The 6,000-nt window shown below is 40.8% G+C and overlaps 2 non-coding genes across 2 annotated transcripts; both read left to right on the forward strand.

Moving 5' to 3' along the window:
• Nucleotides 1–1,688: 1,688 nt before the first annotated feature.
• Nucleotides 1,689–1,760, forward strand: TRNAC-GCA (transfer RNA cysteine (anticodon GCA)). Its single transcript has one exon. It is a non-coding gene; the product is annotated as a tRNA-Cys (tRNA).
• Nucleotides 1,761–2,695: 935 nt separating this feature from the next.
• Nucleotides 2,696–2,767, forward strand: TRNAC-GCA (transfer RNA cysteine (anticodon GCA)). The gene has a single exon. It is a non-coding gene; the product is annotated as a tRNA-Cys (tRNA).
• The last annotated feature ends 3,233 nt before the right edge of the window (nucleotides 2,768–6,000 follow it).

Consider the following 6,000-nt stretch of genomic DNA (forward strand, 5'->3'; position numbering starts at 1 on the left):
GCTCTTCTGTCTTCTTTTCCCATTCAACACATGCAGCTCTGCTCCATCAGACAGCACAGCTGCATGGAGGAAGACGCTGTGCTCCGTGCAGAAATCACTCTGTGAGAGTGTCCACAGGCTCCCGGCTGTAAGCGGTGGCACTGGTTGCCATAGCAACGCTGCTCCGATCACGTGATTCCGGTGCCGCTGCGTGTTGGTAGCGGGACGTCCCCGTCACCGCTACCAAGCGCATTGCTATGGCAACGGTGATCTCCGTGATTGACCGGCTGTGTCAGCCGGTCAGGAGCCGGCTTCTGCGGATGCTGGTAACTACGGTAAACATCGGGTATTCAAGAAGCCCTTTCCTTGGTTACCCGATGTTTACCGTAGTTACCAGCATCCACCGCTCTCACGCTGCCAGTGCCATCCCCCTGCACACATAGCCAGACTACACATCGGGTTAAATTAACCTGATTTGTAGTCTGGCTAGGAGTGCAGGGAGCCAGCCCTAAGTGGTGTGAGCTGGTAACCAAGGTAAATATCGGGTTGGTTACCTGATATTTACCTTAGTTACCAAGCGCAGCATCGTTTTCACGCGTGCTGCTTGCTGGGGGCTGGTCACTGGTTGCTGGTGAGATCTGCCTGTGTGACAGCTCACCAGCAACCCGTGTAGTAACGCTCCAGCGATCCCTGCCAGGTCAGGTTGCTGGTGGGATCGCTGGAGCGTCGCTTAGTGTGACGGTACCTTAAGGGAACGGGGAAGCAGAGCGGGGAGTCGAGCTAGAGCATGTCGCCGGTACACGGTGGTACACAAACGTGCACCGTGTAACAGAGAGATGCAATGACAGGTCCTACATGACGCGTCATAGTCATGTGACCAGTCTGTAGCCAATGAGATAACAGGCACGTGACTGGTCACATGGCTATTTTTCACATCACGATAGGTCCTGCATCACTGCTGGCAGTGCTGGTTACCGGGAAGATTCAGCGATCATCGGATGGAATAGCGGCAGGAGACAGAGTGCAGGAGGGATCGCGGGGACCGGTAAGTGTTATGGCAATGTTTATTAACTGTATGTGTACATTTATAATGTGTTTTTATGTGTTTGTGATTGCCTCCTATTGTTTCCTATGCGGTTCGAGTTCGGTTCGTCGAACGTTCGCCGAACCGAACTCGTATGAGACCTCCGTTCGGCGAACCGAACTCGAGCCGAACCACGGCCGGTTCGCTCATCTCTAATCAAGAGGTCTTTGGTTCAAATCCAAGTGCCCCCTGTTGTATAGTTTTCATAAAAATAAAAAAAATTCACACCTTACAATAATATCATTTAGACAGCTTAACCATATCATGTTGAACTTGGCACAAGTTCTATTTAAATGTGACTTATGAAGTAAAATTGATTTCGTTCTCTAAAGTTTAAATAAGAAAATTAGGAATAAAATGAAAAATTCTTCACTTTAAATAATGATTAAAAAAATTATTTAAATAGTTTCATTTAATACATCGGACTCTCTAAAACAAAGAGTCATTCTGTGTAATAAAAATTCTTGAGTATTTTGTTTGCTTTATGCAATAATCAAAGTCTTTTTTGGAAAGACTAAAGCACATCATCAGAGTAAAGGAAGTGCACCACACTGTAAAAGTATCTAAAAATCTTCAAATTTTATCTATCAAACCAAAAAAACATTCTTTCTTTTATTAATATATAGGGGGTATAGCTCAGTGGCAGAGCATTTGACTGCAGATCAAGAGGTCCTTGGTTCAAATCTGAGTGCCCCCTGAAGAATGGTTTTCATAAAAATGTAACCATTTTCACATCTTACAATAATATCATTTAGACAGCTTATCCATATCAGGTTGAACTTAGCACAAGTTTTATTTAAACGTGACTTATGAAGTATATTTGCTTTCTTTCTATAAAGTTTAAATAAAAAAATTAAGGAATAAAATGGAAAATTCTTTCCTTTAAATAGTGATTAAAAAAATTATGTAAATCGTTTCATTTAATACATCGGACTCTCTAAAACAAAGAGTCATTCTGTGTAATAAAAATTCTTGAGTATTTTGTGTGCCTTATGCAATCATCAAAGTTTTTTTGGATAGACTAAAGCACACCAGAGTAAAAGATGTGCACCACTATGTAAAATTTTTTAAAATCTTCAAATTTTATGTATCAAAAACAAAAAAACATTCTTTCTTTTATTAACATGATGGGGGTATAACTCAGTGGCAGAGCATTTGACTGCAGATACAGGTCCTAGATTCAAATTCAAGTACCACCTGTAATATGGTTTTCATAAAAATGTAACCAGTTTCACATCTTACAATAATATCATTTAGACAGCTTATCCATATCAGGTTGAACTTAGCACAAGTTTTATTTAAACGTGACTTATGAAGTATATTTGCTTTCTTTCTATAAAGTTTAAATAAAAAAATTAAGGAATAAAATGAAAAATTCTTTCCTTTAAATAGTGATTAAACAAATTATGTAAATCATTTAATTTAATACATCGGACTCTCTAAAACAAAGTCATTCTGTGTAATAAAAATTCTTGAGTATTTTGTGTGCCTTATGCAATCACCAAAGTCTTTTTTGGAAAGACTAAAGCGCATCAGTGTAAAGGAAATGCACCACAATGTAAAATTTTCTAAAAATCTTCAAAGTTTATGAATCAAAAACAAAAAAAACATTCTTTCTTTTATTAATATGAAGGGGGTATAGCTCAGTGGCAGAGCATTTGACTGCAGATCAAGAGGTCCTTGGTTCAAATCCAAGTGCCCCCTGTAGTATGGTTTTCATAAAAATGTAATTATTTTCACACCTACAATAATATCATTTACTGTAAAAAAGATAGTAGCGCATATGAGGAGCACCCGTGGATTGATTTCTTTGGATATATTTAATAGAATTGCTCACCTGATTAGGTTGTGCGCCCTCGCACAACCTCGGTGGTCGGTGTGTAATTCCTCTGGGGGATGAGGGACTAACTCAGCTGGCGCTATCCGATGTTTTCTGGGTGGATCTGGACAGATTACTGCTGATGGTTCCTGGTTCACCGACTCCTTGATTCCTGGAACTCAGAGCAGCCCTGCGTGCTCCCGCTGGGTTGTTCAGAGTGGACTGATAAGATCTATTACTCGCAGCAGCTCTAGCCGGATTCCCTTGTGGGAATATGCATATGTAGGAAAAAGGAGATGACCGATCTTGTGAGCTCTAGTGATAAATCTTTAGTCTTAGATTTTTGTAGATTATAAGGCTTTATTGTGATAAAATAAAGCTCTTGTTTTCACAACGCGTTTCAGCAAGATCCACTTGCCATCCTCAGGTCCAGACGGGTTTCTGTGTTGAGACTCCTAACAGAGGCTCCACTGACCTTTTTGATTTGCATATTTCCCATAGGGCAATGTACCTAGGATTTCACTGTCTTGAGCGCCCTCGCTGGCTGCCGGCAGTGTTTTCTCTGGCTGGTCTCCCCGAGATCAGTGATTGTTTTGTTTTACTAATACATGTAGGCACAAACGACACGGCAAGAAATGACCTACCAACTATCTGCAAAGACTTTGAAATTTTTTGGGAAGAAAACAAAGGAACGGAGCGTACAAGTTGTTTTCCTCCCAGTCGATGATCATGGCATCAGAAGATGGAATAGGATACTTGAGGTGAACAACTGGCTATGGCGATGGTGCAGCCAGCAAGGATTTGGATTCTTGAACCATGGAGTGAGTTTCTTCTATGATGGACTCCTCGCTAGAGACAGGATACACCTCACAAAACCTGAGAAACACACATTCAACAGAAGACTTGCCACACTCATCAGGAGGGCTTAAGCTAGAAGAAGAGGGAATAGGAGGAAAAACAGCGGACAAGAATATGCAGCAGAATGACAAACTAATCAAGGGTACTAGATGCCGTAAAGAGGACCCAAGATAGGATACTCAGAAGGAAGCTAAGAAAAAGAAAGCAAAACTTCTTTCCTGCATGCTGACCAAAGCAAGAAGCCTGACCAATAAGATCGAAGAACTGGAGCTGGTAATGTATGAGATAAAGTTCGACATAGTAGGAATAACTGAGATATGGTTAGATGACAGCTATATCTGGGCGGCTAACTTGTGAGGATATAAATTGTTTAGGAGGGATCGTAAAAATGGAAAGGCGGTGGAGTATGTCTATATATAAAGTCCAGTTTAAAGCCCATACTAAGAGAAGATATACAAGAGAGAAATGAAGAGGTGGTATCTCTATGGGTGGAGATACAAGGAGGGAAAACTGATAATAAATTCCTCATAGGGGTTTGTTATAAGCCACCAAATATAACAGGAACAACTGAAAATGTATTATTGAAACAAATAAACAAAGCAGCAAATCACAATGAGGTGATTATTAATGGGGACATCACCTACCCCGATATACACCGTGTGCAGAAGTATTAGGTAAGTTGTATTTTAGAGGATTTTTTTTATTATTGATCAACAACTATGTTCTCAATCAACCCAAAAGACTCATAAATACCAAAGCCTAATATTTTTGGAAGTTGGAGTGAGGTTTTTTTAGATTTGGCTATCTTAAGAGGATATCTGTTTGTGTAGGTAACTATTACTTTGCAGAATTATTAGGCAACTTAATAAAAACCAAATATATTCCCATCTCACGTGTTTATTTTCACCAGATAAACCAATATAACTGCACAAAATTTAGAAATAAACATTTTTGACATGCAAAAACAAAACCCAAAAAATTAGTGACCAATATAGCTACCTTTCTTTTTGATGACACTCAATAGCCTACCATCCATAGATTCTGTCAGTTGCTTGATCTGTTTACGATCAACATTGTGTGCGGCAGCCACCACAGCCTCCCAGACAATGTTCCGAGAGGTGTACTGTTTTCCCTCCCTGTAGACGTCACATTTTATGAGGGACCACAGGTTCTCTATGGGGTTCAGATCAGATGAACAAGGGGGCCATGTCATTATTTTTTCATCTTTCAGACCTTTACTGGCCAGCCACGCTGTGGAGTAGTTGGATGCATGGGATGGAGCATTGTCCTGCATGAAAATCATGTTTTTCTTGAATGATACCGACTTCTTCCTCTACTACTGCTTGAAGAAGTTGTCTTCCAGAAACTGGCAGTAGGTCTGGGAGTTGAACTTCACTCCATCCTCAACCCGAAAAGGTCCCACAAGTTCATCTTTGATGATATCAGCCCATACCAGTACCCAATCTCCACCTTGCTGTACCCAACCTCCACCTTGTCTGAGTCGGAGTGGAGCTCTCTGCGCTTTACTGATCCAGCCTCTGGCCCATCAAGAGTCACTCTCATTTCATCAGTCCATAAAACCTTTGAAAAATCAGTCTTAAGATATTTCTTGGCCCAGTCTTGACATTTTATCTTATGTTTCTTGTTCAAAGGTGGTCGTTTTTCAGCCTTCCTGACCTTGGCCATGTCCCTGAGTATTGCATACCTTGTGCTTTTTGATACTCCAGTAATGTTGCAGCTCTGAAATGTGGCCAAACTGGTGGCAAATGGCATCTTGGCAGCTTCCCGCTTGATTTTCCTCAATTCATGGGCAGTTATTTTGCGCCTTTTTTGCCCAACATGCTTCTTGCGACCCTGTTGGCTATTTGCCATGAAACGCTTAATTGTTTGGTGATCACGCTTCAATCGTTTGCAATTTCAAGACTGCTGCATCCGTCTGCAAGACATCTCACAATTTTGGACTTTTCAGAGCCCATCAAATCTCTCTTCTGACCCATTTTGTCAAAGGAAAGGAAGTTGCCTAATAATTAAGCACACCTCATATACGGGGTGTTGATGTTATTACACCACACCCCACGTCATTACAGAGATGCACATCACCTGATTTACTTAATTTGTAGCTGGCTCTCAAGCTAATACAGCTTGGAGTAGGACAACATGTATAAAAAAGTATCATGTGATCAAAATACTCATTTGCCTAAAAATTCTGCACACAGTGTAGACTGGGAAATTGAAACCTGCGTATCTCAGAAAGGAAATC

The sequence above is a fragment of the Anomaloglossus baeobatrachus genome, chromosome 1, assembly GCF_048569485.1.
Source record: "Anomaloglossus baeobatrachus isolate aAnoBae1 chromosome 1, aAnoBae1.hap1, whole genome shotgun sequence".
Classification (NCBI taxonomy): domain Eukaryota; kingdom Metazoa; phylum Chordata; class Amphibia; order Anura; family Aromobatidae; genus Anomaloglossus; species Anomaloglossus baeobatrachus.